The sequence below is a fragment of the Scylla paramamosain genome, chromosome 18 (assembly GCF_035594125.1).
Source record: "Scylla paramamosain isolate STU-SP2022 chromosome 18, ASM3559412v1, whole genome shotgun sequence".
In the NCBI taxonomy this organism is placed as follows: domain Eukaryota; kingdom Metazoa; phylum Arthropoda; class Malacostraca; order Decapoda; family Portunidae; genus Scylla; species Scylla paramamosain.
In genome coordinates this window covers 14,064,650-14,084,649 of record NC_087168.1, presented here as the reverse complement: position 1 = coordinate 14,084,649, position 20,000 = coordinate 14,064,650, and the positions used below count along the sequence as shown (strand labels likewise).

The 20,000-nt window shown below is 38.6% G+C and overlaps 1 long non-coding RNA gene across 1 annotated transcript in view; it reads right to left on the bottom strand.

Annotated features, from left to right (window-relative positions):
• The window catches only part of LOC135109134 (uncharacterized), a 110,841-nt gene that overhangs the window by 8,199 nt on the left and 82,642 nt on the right, over nt 1–20,000 (bottom strand). Inside the window, exons 2-3 of the long non-coding RNA XR_010272588.1 lie at nt 17,046–17,266; nt 16,371–16,480 (exon numbers count right to left, since the gene is read on the bottom strand). This is a non-coding gene — a long non-coding RNA (uncharacterized LOC135109134). The remainder of the gene's footprint in view (nt 1–16,370; nt 16,481–17,045; nt 17,267–20,000) is intronic.

Genomic DNA, 20,000 nt, shown 5'->3' with positions numbered 1-20,000 from the left:
CTCGACTCTTTACACCAGTCTTATTTATGCATTATTTACCCATTCCGTATATTTAATTTCTTCAAAGTCCATTAAAACTTCAAACTCCGCCTAACTTTCTTTAATTCATTACAGAACTTTTCGTCTATTACCATCCGTTTCAAGTTAATCCACATCTTATTTCCTCCATCAATATTGTTCATTACCCTACGTTATAAATACAAGACATACCATAACATTAAAACAATGATACCCTTTTTAATAACCACATACTAATACTCTAAACAAACCATTACTAACCCTTCAATTACCTAGTACCTTTAGACTATCATTGCACAAGACTTTACTTCCTCTCATCCCCATTCTGCCCACCTCCCTAATGCAAGAGTTAACCAAAATTCCCAGTCTTTCATTCCTCTTACTGGTAAACTCCGGAGCTCCCTGCATGCTTCTGTATTTCCTCCTACCTCTGACTTGAGCTCTCTCAGTAGGAAGGTTATCAAGACACTTCTCATAATTTGAATAATCCTTTTCTGACTATACTCTTCTAGGGACTGGGGCGATCAGTGGGCTTTTCTATATATTTTTCGATGGCCTAGATTACAGCTCCTTTTACTTAAAATTAAATTAATACATAAATAAATAAATAAAACAAATGAAATAAATAAACAAATAAATATATAAATAAATACGTAAAATAAATAGAGGTAAATAACTAAATAAACAAGCAAATATACAAATAAATAAATAAATAAACAACCAACATATAAACAAATAAATATAGAAATAAACAGGTTACTACACAAACCAATGCATAAACAAAACAAATATATCAAACTTCTCCTAACAGCTACTCTCCTCTTAACAAGCTCTCTTTAACCCTAAAATTCCAAAGTCTCTCCAACACAACGCATGGAAGTAAATACGCAGCCAAAGATTAACACATTACCGTCTGCACGCAAAGCCAAGTGGAAAAAGAGAAGAAAAATAGTACCATAAATAAACTTAATCAGCTCAGCGAATGGGGTTTCCAGTAAGTCGTCGCGTTTTAATACATTTTTCAATATTAGCGTGAAATTATTTCGTTCATTATTGATCTAGAAAAAAAAAAAATAATAGTAATGTTTAGATGAGCGAGTCGCATGCAAAGCGTCAACCTAAAATTATAGTACAGTTTTTAGCATGTGAATTTCTCGTTTCCAGCGCGTATAAATAAAACCAGCAACTGAATGAGCAAATTATAGCGACTGACTTGCATAAATGTGGAAAAGTCATGAAGTAAATTATGATATTTTCTCTTACATAAGGTCGAAGTGAGAGAGAGAGAGAGAGAGAGAGAGAGAGAGAGAGAGAGAGAGAGAGAGAGAGAGAGAGAGAGAGAGAGAGAGAGAGAGAGAGAGAGAGAGAGAGAGAGAGAGAGAGAGAGAGAGAGAGAGAGAGAGAGAGAGAGAGAGAGAGAGAGAGTTTCAAACAGACAGACAGACAGACATACACACAGACAGTGAACCAGTCAATCAGCCAGTCAGCCAATCCATCAGACAGTGCATAAGAGAAGAACAAGACCCGAGTTATTTTTCTTTTCCCTCTTTTCACAGCAAGAAATACATCCTTACAACAGCACAACTCGAAATATTTCCATCTCTCGTTTACCGTAACCTACAGCACACCTTCCCTCCTGCACCACTAATGAGCAAAGACCATTTAACTCCAACAGTACTTCTATGAGCGAGTATGTAAAGAAATCTGTGGTGAGGCGAGGAATGGACATTGCAAGGACGTGAACGATAATGTACACACACACACACACACACACACACACACACACACACACAAATAGATGAAGTGAAGGATGTTATGGTGCGCAAAATACGGTCTGTTTTGGAGAGAGAAGAGACAAGGTTGATGGAGGAGAGGAAGAGAGAATGGGGGGGAGAGAAAAAGCATGAGGAAGAAGAGAGTGGAGGGTAATGGAAAAAAAGACGGAGGAGAGAGAGAGAGAGAGAGAGAGAGAGAGAGAGAGAGAGAGAGAGAGAGAGAGAGAGAGAGAGAGAGAGAGAGAGAGAGAGAGAGAGAGAGAGAGAGAGAGAGAGAGAGAGAGAGAGAGAGATGGAGACGAGAAGAACGAAAGACGAGACGAGAGAGAAACAGATGAGACAGAAACAAGAAATAGACAAAATATAGCTAGAAGGAATATTTTTTTGGAAGAGGGAGGAACTGGAAGAGTGAAAACAGAAACGGAAGGGAAAGAGAGAGAGAGAGAAAGAGGGAAAGGAAAGGCTAACGAGAACCAATGAATAATTATTTCCCTGTTATTCACTGCGTCTCTGCGTGTTTGAAAATGCGTGTCGAGGCATAGAGGCTTCTGTTTCCTTTGAGCAATTTTTCTTCGTCCCTCGGAGTAATACAAGTTTTTGGCACACCCACCAAACACTGGAGTGGAGTAAACAAACCTCAGAGCGAGTGGTGGTTGGACGTGTGTCAAAGTGAAGGAAGTGACGGATATGAACAGCAGAAATAGGGAGGAAGTGAAGAAAGGGAAGGGTGTAAAAGAAAAAAAAAGTGAAATAAAAGAACAGCAAGAAAGGAAGCTAAGTAAAACAGCAAAATGGGAAGGACGTCAAAAAAGGGAACTAAATAAATAAATAAATAAATAGATAAATAAATAAATAAATAAAGGGAATGAGGGAAAAAGAAAAGTAAAAAAAAAAACGAAAGGAAGTAAAAACGAAGTCAAAAAAGCGAATGAAGGAAAAAATAACCAAAAAAAAAGGAAGGAAAAAGAGAATTAAAGGAACTAAAAATAAATAAAAAAAAAATAAAAAAAAGGGAATGAAGTCAAGGAATGTGCTACGTACAGTGTGCTGCAGTTACTTCAATATTAACTCTGGCTGTTATTTGGCACATCTTTCCTTAATTACTAATCACTGTGAGACATTTTCATTTGTTCTATACGAGTAGCTATTTGCAATCTTTAAACGGTTTTTCCTTTTCTTTTTTTTTTTTTTTTTATCCCCTACATTCTTGTTGATGTTTATAAAGATTTCATGCATTACTTCTCGTGCTGTTCGTTGCTTCGTACCGCAGTGAAAGGGTTAAATGAAGCCAGATTAGTATTTTGAGTGAAGATAACACACATCCAAACAGATAGACAGATAAACAGATCGCTTTATTAATTTCAATACATTTTTTGGGGTCCGAATTACAATAACTATATATCAAAAGCTTAACAACAACCATTCATTTAAAAAAAAAAAAATAAATAAAATAACAAGCACATGTATAAATTTCACATAATAAAAAAATAAAATAAAAGAGGTTTACACGATAAAGACTTACACAATAAAATAGTTTCCTCAACAGACGAACATTAAATAAACTGGAAAATATAACAAAACGAAACTTCCATTATACACCACATACTTGTCTTTCTTTCTGGCACATCCACAAAGCACACTTAAAAAAAAAAAATCGATAGCCAGGCACTAAAAAAAAAAAATATATTATTCAAAAGTAATACGTAAATGATCAGATGAAAAAAAAAAAAAGAAATGATGAAAGCAAATCTCACTATGTTATTTATGCATAGTGAAGGATTATTTATTCATCTATTCATTCATTTTTACGGCACCGCGTTATCACCGACACATCATTGCGTTCATGATGGAAAATGGGAAGAAAAAAAAGGGGGAGGAAGAAAAAAAAGTAAATGCCATCACGTACTGAAATATATCAATATATTATCCATTCCTATTCTATATCCATGTATCGATTGATTGATCTATTTAAGTGAGATTTTTTTTCTCTCTCTCTCTGTATGTCTCTCTCTCTCTTACAATGCTCATTTCTTCCAAGCAGTCAGTCAGTCCATCTATCAGCTGTTCTATCTTGCTGCCCCCATGAGTTCGATATCAGCACGTGCTCACCTTTCAATTCTGCACTCACTGATGTCATTATAGGAGGTCATCTGTCAGTCAACCTGTCCATCACATTCCCCAATCTGTCCGCCTGATTGCCAATTACTCGGTCAGTGTATCTATTTGCCTCTGTATCTATCTGTCTTTCCATGTATCTGTCTTTGTTTATTTATCTATTTTTCTGCGTATTTGTTTACCTGTCTGTCTGCCTAGTTATTTATCTATGTGTTTATTTTATCTATTTTTTTCCTATTTGTCTGTTTATCTATCTGTTTACTTGTTTGCATCTTTCTCTTTTGTACCTGTGTCCACTTACATCTATATTTCTATTTACGTGTATTTGTTTTGTTTTTCCATCCATCTATCTATCTATCTATTTATTTATCCAACTGTACACTGTTTTATTTATGTTTGTTGTGGCGTATGCATTTTTCTATCTATCCACTCTATCTGACTCCTTATCAATACATCTTTCTATCCATTCATCCACCCATCCTTTTTATACATCCATCCAACCATTCATCCATTTACCCATCTAACCAACCATCTGTGTATCTATTTACTCACCTACCAAAATATATCTCAGTTTGTCGATTCATCCTTCCATCTATCTATCCTTCTATCTTTTACCTATTATTCTATCTATTCTTCTATATATCTATATTCTTCTATCTATCCTTCCATCTATCTATTTACGTATGTCAAATTACCTGCATTATCCTTCTATCAATATCCTTCCATATATATCAATTTACCTGTTTCACCCTTACATCTACAGCAGTTTACCCACCTTATCCTTCCCTCTATCCATCTATATTAATTCACAAACTTTATCCCTCCACCTACAGCAGTTTACTTATTTATCCTTTCATCTACCCACCCGTATCACACCCGTATCACTTCATCTATCATAATATCACAAACCTCCACACATGAGCAGCCATTAAGAGCAGCCTGTCACGCTAGTTATTGCCAAGGCCGCCCTGAGACATCCCTACCCGGCAGCCCTCCGTCACCCCTTGAAGGCTCCTCACTGCAGCTCCTCGCCTAGCACGACGACAAGGTAAACACACGAATACAACACCGCGTCTCATGTTCCAGACACTCAAGGTGAAGGCAAGTGTGTATCCCTCCCCTTAGTCCCCCAAACCCTCTCCTCTTCCTCTCTCTCCTGGCTCTCCCACGTCTAGGCTGAGGGTGTTGTGCCCCCTCCTTCCACCCCCTCCCTCCCCGTAAAGTCTGAGTTAGTGTTGTGTGTTAAGTGTTCGTGCGATATTAAAGACGTTTATTTTTATAGTTCACGTTTAAAAGCATAATATGAGAATGGATTTTTTTTTTACTGGTTTATTTATTCTTTCTTTTCTTTTTTTTTCGTATTCAGATTCAAGAGTGTGTGGTTAGGATGTTAATTTACTTATAAAAAAAAAAAAAAGCGTACATCGTCGTGTATTCATTTGTAAAGTTTGTTTTTTTCTATTTCCAAACTGATTTTAGTTACTCATCTTTACTCTTCACATCCTGACTCAAGAGCGCCGTTTGGAGACTCATTTACCGGAAGGAACAGCGCATAGTGACGTATATGAGTGTGTTTACAGATGATTTTTCTTTTTTATCCTTCACTTCTAACTGATTCTATTTATTCATCCTATTTTATCTTCATATCTAGACTCAAGAGCGCAGTTTTGGATACTAATTTACTTGAAGGAACCGCGCATGGTGACGTATATGAATGTGTCTATATGGCATTTTGATTTCTTTTTCAGTGTAATCCCTTTTCTCCGTCAGCCACTTCAACCTGACTTTTTATACTGAATTTATTTGTCTCTTACTTCTCATATCCAGATTCAAGTTTAGATATTAATTCATGTGAAGGAACAATGAATAATGAATTGGTGTTTACAGGGCATCTTTTGTTTCTGCTTTGGTGTAATTTTCTCCCTTCAGTTGTCCTTACCTGATTTTTTCCCTTAGTGATTTTATTCATGCATTTTAACCATCTTGTCCAGACTCAAGTTTGGATATTAATTTGCCTGAAGGAACACTGCATACTAAGCGAGTGTTTATAGTGTTCACGGAGCATACAGACCATTTTTCTTTCTTATTTAGTGTAATTCTCTCCCTTTAGCTGCTCTAACATTCCCCCCCACCTTTAATTTATTTTTTTACTTCTCAAATTCGGAAATAAGAAGAATGTTTAGATATTAATTTAACGTATATTGGGCGGGTGTTTAAAGGGCATTTTTTATTTCTCCTTTAGTGTAATTCTCTCCCTTTTAGCTGCTACAACCTGCATTCGTGATGAAGAGCAAAGGTTAATGGGAATCAAGGGAGAAGCTCACAGGAGTAAAGGTGACAGGAGTTGTACGTTGCCTTATTAACTTTTCTATGCCTTCTGGAAACCTTGCGAAATCTATAACCGTTATGGGCGAAAGAAAAAAGAAAAAAGAAATAAGAAAAAGAAAAGTTCTCTCAAAGTTCCTGAAGACAAAGACAACACCTTGGCATTAAAATTCATATCATTGGAAAACGAAGGAAAAAAAAAAAAGGGTTAGTGTCGTGGAAATTCTTGACAACAGCAGACTTCAAAAATTCCTGAGAGAGAGAGAGAGAGAGAGAGAGAGAGAGAGAGAGAGAGAGAGAGAGAGAGAGAGAGAGAGAGAGAGAGAGAGAGAGAGAGAGAGAGAGAGAAACGGACGGACAGACACAAAAAGAGAGAATAAGTGACAAAAAGACAAACACAGGAAAACAAACAGACGGACGGACAAAAAAAACAAAAACGGAAACGGGAAGAGACAGAAAAAACAGACGGACATAAAAAAAACGGGAAAAAGACAAACGGACAGACAGACCGAAGAAAAAAAAAAAACAGGAAAACAAACAGACGGACAGGCAAACAAACAAAGATAAATGAACAGAAAAAAAGACAGACAGGTCAAGTGTATATCATTCCAAAATCATGAAAACCAACAATAACGTAAAAAAAAATAAATAAATCAACAACCTTAAAAAAAAATAATAAAGTAAAATAAATAAATAAATAAATAAATAAATAAATAAATAAACAGATAAACACAGTAGCCTTTCAAAAAAAAAAAAAACACGAATAAAACCAGTCCTGTATCACACACACACACACACACACATACCCTGTCCCTCGCGTCACCAGCACATCACCACGCCGCCGCGGTAATGACGCCAGGATTGCCCCCAGGAATGTATTTATTGGGCGCCCAACTTCAAACTTACGGCGCCAGATTTACACCGCTGTTTGAACTTTTGCCGCTGAGATACGAGATGCCCCGCCGTGCTGCTGTTGCTTCTCCCCCTCCCCCTCTTCTTCCTCCTCCTCCTCCTCCTCGTCCTCTTCCTCTTCTTATTTTTTATCGTTTTTTTCTTTCTCTCATTTTTTTCTCGTCCTCCTTTTCTTTCTCTTCTTCCTTTTCCTCTTTTCTTCCTCTTCCTTCTTTAGTTCTAGTTTTCCCTCCTCCTAATACTCTTCTTATTTCTCACCTTCCTCTTCTTATCTTTCCCCGTTCTCTTTTTCTTTCTCTTAGTTTTCCTCATCCTCCTACGTTTCATTCTTCTTCTTCCTTTCCCTCTTTACTTCCTCCTCCTCCTCTGTCTCTTATCCCCTCTCCTCCTCCTCCTCCTCCTCCTCATCTTATTTTGTGATCCAGAGTTGTTGTTATTATTATTATTATTATTATTATTATTATTACTATTACTATTATTATTATTATTATCATTATGATCACTATTATTATGATTACTTTTATGATTACTATTGTTAGTTATTACTATTATTATTGTTATTATTATTATTATTATTACAATAATAATAATAATTATTATTATTATTATTATTATTATTATTATTATCACCAATATGATCGTCATTAGTGATTAACATTAATGAATATTTTACCTCCTGAATATTGAAAACACTACACAAAATATATTACTACTTGTGTATGTGCTGAGTCTCTCTCTCTCTCTCTCTCTCTCTCTCTCTCTCTCTCTCTCTCTCTCTCTCTCTCTCTCTCTCTCTCTCATCCCACCATTGAAAAAAAGAGAGGCAATTTTGGCCATACAAATGTTATTAAATTTTTACCTCAACACCAAGAACTGACTGGCTCGATTTGTTGTCCAGAGAGAGAGAGAGAGAGAGAGAGAGAGAGAGAGAGAGAGAGAGAGAGAGAGAGAGAGAGAGAGAGAGAGAGAGAGAGAGAGAGAGAGAGAGAGAGAGAGAGAGAGAGAGAGAGAGAGAGAGAGAGAGAGAGAGAGAGAGAGAGGCGGGGGATAGTGGGGGTGTTCTGTTCACTGAGTGATGAGCGTGCCAGTCAGTCAGTCAAGCAGGCAGGCAGTTATGAAAAAAATCAGTCAATCAGCATGTCAATCCGTCAATTAATTAGACAAATAGACAGATAGTCGGTTACTCAGCCAGCCAGTCAGACATCCACCCATATATCCAGCCAACCAATTAGGCAGTCAATAAATGTGTCAGTGAATCAGCCAGTCAGCCAGATAGCCAACCAGTCAGTCAGGCAATAATGCAGGTAGGCAGGTAGCAAGGCCGGGAGCAGGTAAACCACACACCTGACGAACCGTATAATTTGACAAACACCTGGCCAGCCACTCAATCATCCAGACGGTCAGGGGCAGCAAGCGCCACACACAACACGCGCGGCAATACATAAGAGACGGAACGTGTGGGGAAGGTAAAGATACACACACACACACACACACACACACACACACACACACACACACACACACACACACACACACACACACACACACACACACACACACAAACAGAGAGACTAGGAAGCAAACCCCAGCAGCCAAACGTGCCTTAACAAACCACAGTATCACGCACTTTCCTCCTCCTCCTCCTCCTCCAACACACACACACACACACACACACACACACTTACCTAGCCAAGCATTTTTAACCCTGGAAGTGATTGCTCGACTCTCTCTCTCTCTCTCTCTCTCTCTCTCTCTCTCTCTCTCTCTCTCTCTCTCTCTCTCTCTCTCTGCAACTATCTATCTGTCTATATTTCTCGTTGTCTCTGCTTATCTGTCAGTTTTTGTTTGTCTGTTTGTCTGTCTCTTGCAGGGTACGATTTCAAGACACAACAACTTATCTTTTTCATCCATCCATTAGTGTAGAAGCAGTAGAGACACGCAACAATGAGATACAGTAGACAGACAGACAAACAGACAGCCAGACTTCTTTTACCTTTACCATTCTCGTCCTCTTCCTCCTTCCCTTCCTTCTCCTCCATTCTCCCTCTTCCTTCGTGTCACTTATAAAAACACTTCAAAAGACGGCAGCAGGAGGAGGAGGAGGAGGAGGAGGAGGAGGAGGAGGACGACAGAGTACCTACCAAAAGCTCCTCTAAAAAAAAACTTTACTGTTCTTTAAACTTTTCTTCACCTTTTTGCATCAAGATCGTCAAGGGAAGAATTTACTTTATTTTTTGTCCCCCACTTTTTTTTTTTTCAAGTAGCTAAAATGAACAGCAGGAAGGAAGTACTTAGGTGACCTGCAAAATATTACTGGTACGTGGATGAGACCAGAGAGGAGGAGGAGGAGGAGGAGGAGGAGGACAGGTAGAAAAGAGAAAAAGTAAGAGGAAAAAATATGAGGAAAAAGAGTTAGAGGAGAGGATGCGAGTTAGGGAGGAGGAAAAACGTTGGAGGAAGTGAGGAAACAGAGAATAAAAGGAGGTATAACAGAAAAGTAGAGAGAAAACTGAGAACAAGATCGTAAGAAAAAAAAAACTAAGGGGAGAAAAAAAGAAAGAAAAAAGAGTAGGACAGAAACGTTGGCAGAGACAGGAAATAAAAAAAAAGATAAAAGCGAAGGAAGAAAAATAGGAAGATGAAAGAACGGTGTTAAAAGAAGTAAGAGAGAAAGAAGTACGTGAGAAAATAGGGAAAGAGGTGGCCAGAGGAGACGAAAAAGAGCAGAAACGGACAAGAATTACAAACGAACAAAAAGGAAAAAAAAAAAGAAAGTAGAACAACGGATGAGAGAAAGAGAAAGGAAAGAAAGTGTCACAAGAGAAATGGTGGAGAAAGAGGAATGCAGAAAATGCAGAATATAGAAAAAGAAAGGAAAGGAAACACAACGAAAAGAGAAGAAAAGATACAGAATAATTATAACAGAGAATAAAACAATGGTTACGAAGACGCACAGAAACCAAAGGAATTAAAAAAAAAATGTAATAAGATTTTGTATTATGACTTCTGTAAACAAAAGAGGAAAGGGATCAACGAAGAGAGAGAGAGAGAGAGAGAGAGAGAGAGAGAGAGAGAGAGAGAGAGAGAGAGAGAGAGAGAGAGAGAGAGAGAGAGAGAGAGAGAGAGAGCGCAACATGCCATCAGTATATTCCTTCCCTAGTACATTTGAATTACACAGCTCCCTTAAATAAATAAATAGACAAATACATAAATAAACAAATAAATAAATAAATAAATAAATAAATAAATAAACAAAATCACAACTTACAACTTTAAAATCTCACATAAAACGAAAAGAAAACATTTCACCCATTTCTCTCATTGGCTTAGAGAACTCCAGGGTGCTTTCTGATTGGTGGACAAGCTACCTGTGCTCCCCAGTGATAGGCTGTCAGTGGGAGGTGTATTCGTCGTTGATTGGTCGTAATGAATGGGATGGCGACGGAATCTTGGCGCTGATTGGCTGTAATGAATGGCAGTCTCCTCTCATTGGGTATCCGGGATGGGAAAACTTGCGAGGTGATTGGACGAAGGGAAGGAAACTCTCGCTGGTGATTGGATTGAGTAATGCCGGAGAGAGAGAGAGAGAGAGAGAGAGAGAGAGAGAGAGAGAGAGAGAGAGAGAGAGAGAGAGAGAGAGAGAGAGAGAGAGAGACTAAATCTAAAAAATAAATAAAAATATATAATTAAATTGTTAAAGATAATTATGAAGGGTACAGAGAGAGAGAGAGAGAGAGAGAGAGAGAGAGAGAGAGAGAGAGAGAGAGAGAGAGAGAGAGAGAGAGAGAGAGAGAATTACTTGCCCTCTCTCTCTCTCTCTCTCTCTCTCTCTCTCTCTCTCTCTCTCTCTCTCTCTCTCTCTCTCTCTCTCTCTCTCTCTCTCTCACACACACACACACACACACACACACACACACAGCAAAGCGAGACTGAGGTAATGACTTTATACCTCCACCTCCTCCTCCTCCTCCTGCTGCTGCTGCTGCTCCGTCTTCCTCTCCTCAGCGATGATCTTGGCTCTACTTCTAATGGTCAATCAGAGGAACTTGGGTAATGAGTGCTGGTGATGGCGCAAGTTAAGTCTGCCTGAAGGTTAATTTTCTACTCGGCTGCTGCATCAACGGCGCCTAATTGCAAGCCTGCCTCTCTACTTCAGGCAGGCAGAGTTCATAATTAATCCGATGAAGAAGTAAAACAGGTACAGTCAAGGCCAAAAGTTTGTATTCGTATTTTTCTGCAGTATTTTAACCGTTTCGTCTCCATCGTAAGTCGTCCGACGTGCTGCCTGTCACCTTACAGAACCTGGCAAGTGAACGGACCCAAGGAGATCAGAGGATGTGAGGCTGAAGGAACACGCTAAATGCAATGGAAGTGAGAGCGTCAGGTTACAAGGCTTCTGGCACCGACTGTACATTTACGAACACACACACACACAAGCATATGACTCTTATGTCACTGTCCATCCGCTTTTTTTTTTTCTTTATTTCTTGTGTGCGTTTTTTCTTCTCCTTTCTTCGCTTCTCTCTCTCTCTTATTATCTTTCTCCTAGTCCTCTCTTTTCCTCTCTATTTCAGCTTCTCTCTTTTTTTCTTTTTTTTTTTATTTACGTCCGCGTGGTCTCTCTATTTTTTATTGTTTTGTTTGTCCGCAGATCTTCCTATGTCTTTGTTTATCTGTTTGCTCTCTCTCTCTCTCTCTCTCTCTCTCTCTCTCTCTCTCTCTCTCTCTCTCTCTCTCTCTCTCTCTCTCTCTCTCTCTCTCTCTCTCTCAGCATATGAGTGCAGGCCAGCAAGGAAACGCTAAATATTTTCAAGATTTCCTCTTCCTGTGCTGCATGAAGAAGAAGAAGAAGAAGAAGAAGAAGAAGAAGAAGAAGAAGAAGAAGAAGAAGAAAAAGAAGAATAAGAAGAATAAGAATAAGAATAAGAAGAAGAAGAAGAAGAAGAAGAATAAGAAGAAGAAAGAATAAAATAAAGAAAAGAAAGAAAGAAAGAAAGAAAGAAAGAAAGAAAGAAAGAAAGAAAGAAAGAAAAGAAGAAGAAGAAGAAGAGAAAGAAAAGAAAAAAAGAAAAAACAACAACAACAACAAGAACAAGACCACCATCAACAACAACAAAACCACCACCACCACCACCACCACCACCACCATCATAAAATAAATAAAATAACTACATAAAAACAACAACAAACACACCACTTCCTATTTAAGTTCAAAAATACCAAACTCTCTCTCTCTCTCTCTCTCTCTCTCTCTCTCTCTCTCTCGAACATTCTGACACACTAAGCTGCCAGCCTTCTGTAGGGGCGAGGAGAGAGAGAGAGAGAGAGAGAGAGAGAGAGAGAGAGAGAGAGAGAGAGAGAGAGAGAGAGAGAGAGAGAGAGAGAGAGAGAGAGAGAGAGAGAGAGAGAGAGAGAGAGAGAGAGAGAGAGAGAGAGAGGAGGAGACAGGGGAGAGGAACAATGAAAAAGGGGAAGATTACGTATGATTATAAAGGATAACCAAACAGCAATAGACCTTTTCTTACATAATGCTTTCGTGAATGTTTGGGGACCTTTTTCCTTTCTTTTCTTTTTTTTTCAGTAGAGATTGAATAGTAAAAGTAAAAAGGAGAAACAGAAGGAAGGAAAGTGAAAGGGGCAGAGATGACGAGGACGGTGACATGGAGAGAAACAAAGTGAAGTGAATGGTAAGAGCGAAGAATGAGGAATAAAAGAATAGAAAAGAGAGAAAAAGTAGACATTGAAGTAGGAGAAAGATGAAGAGAAAGAGGATAACTAGATGTCAAAGGTTAACACAAGCCAGAAGTGCAAGAAGCGAAATAAATGAAAACGGATAACGAACGGAAGATAGAAAATGAAGAGGAAGAAAATGAAAGAAAAATAAAAGAATAAAGAGAGAGAGAGAGAGAGAGAGAGAGAGAGAGAGAGAGAGAGAGAGAGAGAGAGAGAGAGAGAGAGAGAGAGAGAGAGAGAGAGAGAGAGAGAGAGAGAGAGCAGAAATAAACAGAGGAAAAGAAGTCAATGAGGCTAATCATGTACAGCAGCTTAAAGAAAAGAAAAAGGGAGAGAGAGAGAAAAGAGGCAAATTTTTTCCCCCTCCCTCTCTCCCTCTCTCTCCCCAGTGATTAGCAAGAAGGAAATAAAAACTGGCAGCAAATATGGATGACTAGCCAGCCTCCGTACGTTCCATTTAGGGCTTGGGGAGGAGAAAGACAAAGAGAAAGAGATAGAGAAGAAAAAAATAAGTAAATAAAAAAAAAACAGACAGACGTTAAAAAAAAAAAAAAAAAGCGCCTCTCTTTAACAACCTTTTCAACGCTGATGCTTGTTGCCTGACGCTCTTTTTCACCCTTGCCTGATTGCCGCTATAATTGTGTTCTAATTGCTCCATTATTGCTTGGGAGTGTTGAGCGTGAGGCGGCGGCACTGGTGGCGAGAGTGGTGGTGCTGGTGCTGGTGGAGAAATTGGAGGTTTAAAGTGTAGATGTGGTGTGTTTATTTCTACTTGCTTGGTTGTGGGTGTGTGTGAACTGTGTGGATGCAAGGGTGGGTGTCAGTGTGGTGGTGGAGTGGGTGAGGGTGTGGAGATAAGGGAGGAAAGTATGAGGTGGAAAAGTAAGGGTTTCAGTGTGGTCGGTGGAAAAGTATGGAAAAGTAGGGATTTCAATGTGGTAGGTGGAAAAGTAAAGCATGTCGGTGCGTCTTAAGTGGAAAAGCAGGAGATTTCAGTGTAGTAGTGGAAGAGTACTGGTATAAGTGGAAGAGTAGAGTAAATGCGGCATGTGTTATGGTATGTAAGGATGGTTGGTGGATTTAGGAAGAGGAGTGAAGTAGGAATGAGTCAGAATGTAGAGGCAAGAAAAAAAAAATTCTGTAGAGGCAAGAAAAAAAAGTGGATTTGTATGAAGAAATGTAGAAATGAGTTAAGAAAAAAAAACTAAGAAGGGTAAGTGGAATTAAGTGGTAAAGTGTTTAAATTAAGATACTGAGGTAAGAATGCGTGGATTTAAAAAGGAAAACAATGAAGTAGGAAGAATGACTTAGGACACGAAGATAAATTTAGAAACAAAAAAGGATATGAATTAGAATATACATACAAGAAGGACAAATAAAGGAGAGTGAAGCAGAAATAAGTTAAAAGAATAATGAATGAAGGAAGGATAATTGTTAGTGAGAAAGCGAAGGAGTGAGTCAGTAGGATGTGCGAGGCGAGGAAGAATGGAATGGAAACTTGTTACACGAAGGAGGGAGTGACAAGTGACAGGACCGGAGATGGAGGAAAGTGGAGGTGCCGCGCGTAGGAGGAGGAGGAGGAGGAGGAGGAGGAGGAGGAGGAGGAGGAGGAGGAGGAGGAGGAGGAGGAGGAGGAGGAGCATCTTCGTCGATTCTTGGAAGGGATAGGAATCTGTCAACGCTCGACAAGACTCAACACCGATCCAGGATTTCCCTCCTTCAGAAGCCGCTCCCCCCACTCAACACCCAAACTGAGGGGACGGGAGGGGGGTTGTGGGGAGCGTGTCCTGGCCCTTCCTGATCCCCCTGAAGGAGTGGAGGGCGTCCTGCAGGCAATCCGGTTAGCGCGGAAGACTTAAGTGACGTTCAGTGGGCGATCTTTTTTACGACTGTTGAGAACGTTTCGAGGTCTTTACTGCAGCTGAGAACGTTTTGTGGCTCTTCAGTTTGTGATTCAGTTAAAAGTAGGAACGTTTTGTGGGTCTACAGTGATTGGGTTAAAAGTAAGAACGTTTTGTGGATTTACAGTTACAATGATTGAGTTAAAAGTAAGAATTTGTGGTTCTACAGTGTTTGAGTTGAAAATAAGAACGTTTCGTGGCTCTACAGTAATTGAGGTAAAAGTAAGAACACTTTGTAGGCCAACAGTTAGTGAGTTCAAAGTAAGAACATTTTGTGGTTATAGGGAACGTTTTCAGTCCTTGGAAGATGTTAATGAGTTCAAAATAAGAAATGCCTCTGTTTCTGTAATTTTACTTTCGTTCCACAAGTATGTTAACACCACCTCTCCTACCGACGAATTACCATGAGCCAAGATCGAACTGGAAATCTTTCGACTGCGAGGCAAGCACTGCGCCGCGAAGCCACCCACAGGCCCGGAGCGGTAAACAACAACCTGATGATGAGGCACGTAATGTCTATAAGCAATTTCAAAACCAATATGTAATCGGATTAATTATCGAGGGAAAAACTAGATCCTTCCTCATATATTGTGCATTGTTTTCTCTTCTATTATGGAAAATATGAGTTATGGTTATATTGCTCCCTGTTGTAAGGTTATGCTAGGTTAGGTTAAGTTAGGATGTGCTAGGTTATGTAAGGTTAGGTTGTCAGGTTACGTTAGATTAGGTTACGCTATGTTGTTATGCTAGGTTAGGTTAGGTTAGGTTGGGTTTTCATCATCATGCAAAATATAAGGTTCCTGGATTTTATTGTGTCTTTGGTGTTCGCGGCAAAGGAAGGCTGGTTTATTAAGCTTCCTGAGCCGCTGGACGAGGAGGAAGAAGAGGAGGAGGAGGAGAAAAATGAAGCACGGCCTTTCTAGTGAGTGAGGGACAACGCGCGGCTGAGCAAAGACAGGGAAGTAATGAACCACCATGGAGAGAAAAAAAATAAAAGATAAAAAAAATAAAAAAAAGGAGGATGACAAGTTTTACACACACACACACACACACACACACACACACACACACACACGTACAGGTAAAACTGGGGAGGTATGCCAGGTACCTGAAAATGCTGATCATATCCGGAACCATAAATTTTTAAAAGTGACTGATTAATTAGCTGATGACTGATTGATGACTAGCCTGAATGATGACTGAGTGATGGATTGGATGATGACTAATTTACTTATTGATAGCTGACTGCTTGATAGTTGACTGATCGATTAATGACTGAACTTTAAATAACTGATTCAATTATTGATTGATGACTGACTGATGACTCGACTATGTGATGAATGAATGAATACTTCGACGATGGAAAAGGGAGGAAATATGATGCAAACTATTCAACAGAGAACTGCACAAAACTTTTACTTTCATTCCTATTCTGTCCACCTTAAGAACGAAAAAAAAAAAAAAAAAGGGAGACTGGAAAAAAAAAATATCCCTTACGTTCTCAAGTTATCCACCTCATGTTATCCACCTCATGTTATCCAGTCTCTACACTCTTTCAACACTTTCACTGGTAAACTCTGGACGTCTCTACCTTTTCCCGCTTCTCTCCTTTCAGCTGGTAAACTCTGGAACTCTTTGTCTGTGTCTCTTCTCTCCTCCCTTCACCGTAGACCACTTCAGGAGAGGAGGATTAACACACCTCTGGAATTAAATTGGCTATCTTCACTAGATCACTTTTTTACTTTTTTTTTCTGAAGGTGTGTGAACAGCAATTAAGGGGGACTTCGTTTGGTTTCAAGTTTTCTTTAGTTAGACTTCCTTATAAAAAGAATGAATGAAACGAGAGAAAAGAAAAAAAATATACAAGAGCAGTATTGTTTTGAATTTTCTTTAGGTACACCTCCTTAAAAAAAATAAATAAAGTGAAAAGAATAAATACAAGAAAAATAAAAAACCGCTACTGTTTTAAATTTTTAGGTAGACTCCCTTAAAAAAAATAAATAAATAAAAGGAAGAAATACAACATAAGACCCTTAAAAAAACAAAAAAAAAAAAAACACGAGGCAGTAAATTCCAGATGCCATTAAAATAACAATAAAAATAAATACAAAGAAGAAATACAAGATAACACTTCATAAAAAAAAATAAATAAAAACTATAAATAAATAAATAAATAAATAAATGAAAATAAACAATACTCGTACACGAGGCAGTAAATTGTTGACATCCAGACTGCCACACTCACCTCCCCGCCGGCGTGTATTACCTCAAGCATTCCACACAGCGGCCAGCCAATCCAGGGAGGCAGAGCAACCATCCGCGACCATCCATCTCCCCTCGCTCCGCTGGACAGGTGGTTGGGTGTCCCCCTCCTCCCCTTCCCTCGCCAGAAAGGGAGTGCAAGCCTGGATGGATGGCCCGGAGCATCCAAAGCGCCTTGACACGTCTTAGAGGTGAAATCTTCTTTTCCGAGAAGTGGAATTGTCCCTGGATTGGAAGCAGCATCGTGTCACGGAATATTCACCCCTTTGATATTCTTCACATTTTTATTTAATTTCTTTATTTAGTTATTATTATTATTATTATTTTTTTTAAGTAGCATCGCGTAACGGAATGTTCATCCTTTTGATATTCACATTTTTATTTATTTTCTTTTTTATCTTATTATTATTTTCTTTTTTTATCTTATTATTATTATCATTATTATTATTACTAACAATTGTAGTCGTGGTTGTGGGCAAAACTTTCCATTCATTAGTCACAATTTCTTTGCCTCCATCACTTCCCACTAGTCACTATTACGTTGCCTCTACTACTCACGGTTAATGAATTTCTTTGTCTGTGTACATCCCTTCCATTCAAACACAATTACTTTGGTCGTATCACTTCCAATCAGTCACAATTACTTGACCTACGTCACTTCAACACACGCCTTTTATTCACTCATCACTTTTTTATCAACGTCACTTGAAAATGCATATTTTCACAGTTTCTTTGTGTGTGTCACTTCAAAACACACATTTCTCCAGCGGCACAGCGTCACTACACACGCAAACTGGACATAACGCATAAATTTTACCCTAAAGAAAACGCAAATCATGCAATTTTTGTCCAAAAGACGAAAATCATAAAATACATTTTTTCTTTCAATGTTATATTAGTGATAGGTCATGAACGAGGCGACACTGACAAACCTTCACCGTCACACAATCACACAATTTTCGACGTAGAAAGGAAAAAACTCACATCGTCTGTTACGCTTCTGAAGATGTTATTTGTGATTTAGATAAACGACACGCCACAACAAAGGCCGCGTGATGGGGAGCTAACACGCCACACCCACAGCCGCAGCCTCGGGTCACAGCAGTTTGGCGTGTCCCTGGAGGGCGCCTACACTGATAAGGACTGGCTACGACTCAAGGAAGGTATAGGATGTGTACTTGTAGAATCCCCTATCGTTCGTACCCGTTCCCTATCGTTCCCTTCATCTATACATCGATAAGTATAAGATTCACTTTGACATTTCTTCTTTTTATGACTCCTGTTCATCGTGCTCAATATTTTTTTCTTTTATATAACCCTTTCACTGCTTCGTAATTTTTTAACCATCACCTACCAGTTTTTATAAGACCATTATGGCACCTTTTGTTTCGTGTGTAATATTTGTATCACACACATTTACTTTCACTCTTGTCTTTCATGTCCATTTTTTTTTTTTTATAATCCTTCCAGTGCTCGACAAATTTTCACATACTCATCGACGACCTCAAGAATATTAGAGTCCATTTTCTTTCGTGTATGATATTTGCAACCACACTTGTGCCCGACACATTTCCACATACTCACCTACGAGTTTACGAATACTTCAGTCCATTTTGTTTCGTGAATAATATTTCTCACCACACTTGTTATTTTTACCCTTATTTCCCGTATTCAGTTCTTTATAGTTCCTTCACTCTTCGACTGTTTCTTAAATTGTTTCGTACACTAGAATAACGAAATCAGTCACCTATTCCTTCCCTTTTCCCGCGTCCATGCAAGGAATCTTTCAATGCTCTGAATGTTAGGAAAAGATCATAGTGAAATTAATCTCTTCTTATTTAATTCCTTACCATTTCCTTTAGTCTTTTACAGTCCTCCTCTCTTAGTGACTAAAAGGATACACGGGACGAGAATTATTCCTTACGAGGCGAGATTGAAGCTGTTAAATTTACATTCTTTTAGAGAGACGTAGGTTAATTAAGAGGGGACCTGATAGAAGTCTTTAAGTACTATAAGGGTAATAGCAAGGGGGGTGTAAGCAAAATTCTTAGGATCAGCAACTAGGATAGAACAAGAAATAATGGGTTCAAGCTTGAAAAATTTAAGTTTAAGAAAGAGATAGGAAGAAAGTGATAGATGAGTGGAACGGACTCAGTAATCACGCTGTTAGTGCTAAGACATTAGGGAGCTTTAAGAGGGGATTAGACGGGTTTATGGATGGGGATGATAGGTGGAAACAGTTAGGTATATTTCATAAAGGGACTGCCACGTGTAAGCCTGGTCGCTTCTTGCAGCTTCCCTTATTTCTTATGTTCTTACGTTCTTTCTCTTCGTGTCGACCTCCTTTCCAGCCTTCCCCGTCCCTCTCTCCCTCCCCTGCCATTGCCTCTCCCTCCCATACCACTAACCGACCCTCTCTCCCTGCCCTGCCACTGCTTGTTCTCCTCACCCATCCGTCACACCAAGATACACGTGCACGCTGCTTCCGCTTCATCATGCGTGACCACGAAAGATTGGTTCATGAATTCACCGCTGACACGCACGCGAAGAAAACCCGAAAAATGGTAAATAGTAAAAACGAAATGAAACCAAAGAAAATAAAGAAAAAAAGTGTAGACAACAAAAGAAACCAAAGAAATTAGAAAAAAAAATTAAGACAAAATTAAAAAAAAAAAGTAAAAGTAATATCATATTCAACAAGAAAGGAAAACCATAAGTAGAATTAGAAAATGAAATAAAAATAGTAAGGAAGAGATCACAAGTGGGAATGAAATAAAAAAAACAAAGAAACTAAAAAAAAAACAGGAAAAAGGAAAAAAACACACAAACGAAGACATAGAAGACAAAGTAAGGAATTAAAACAGACATCGAGTTATAAAATAAAATAAAATAAAATAAAATAAACCATAAAAAAATAAAAAACAAGCAGAACAAAATTAAAACAAAATAAGATACATTC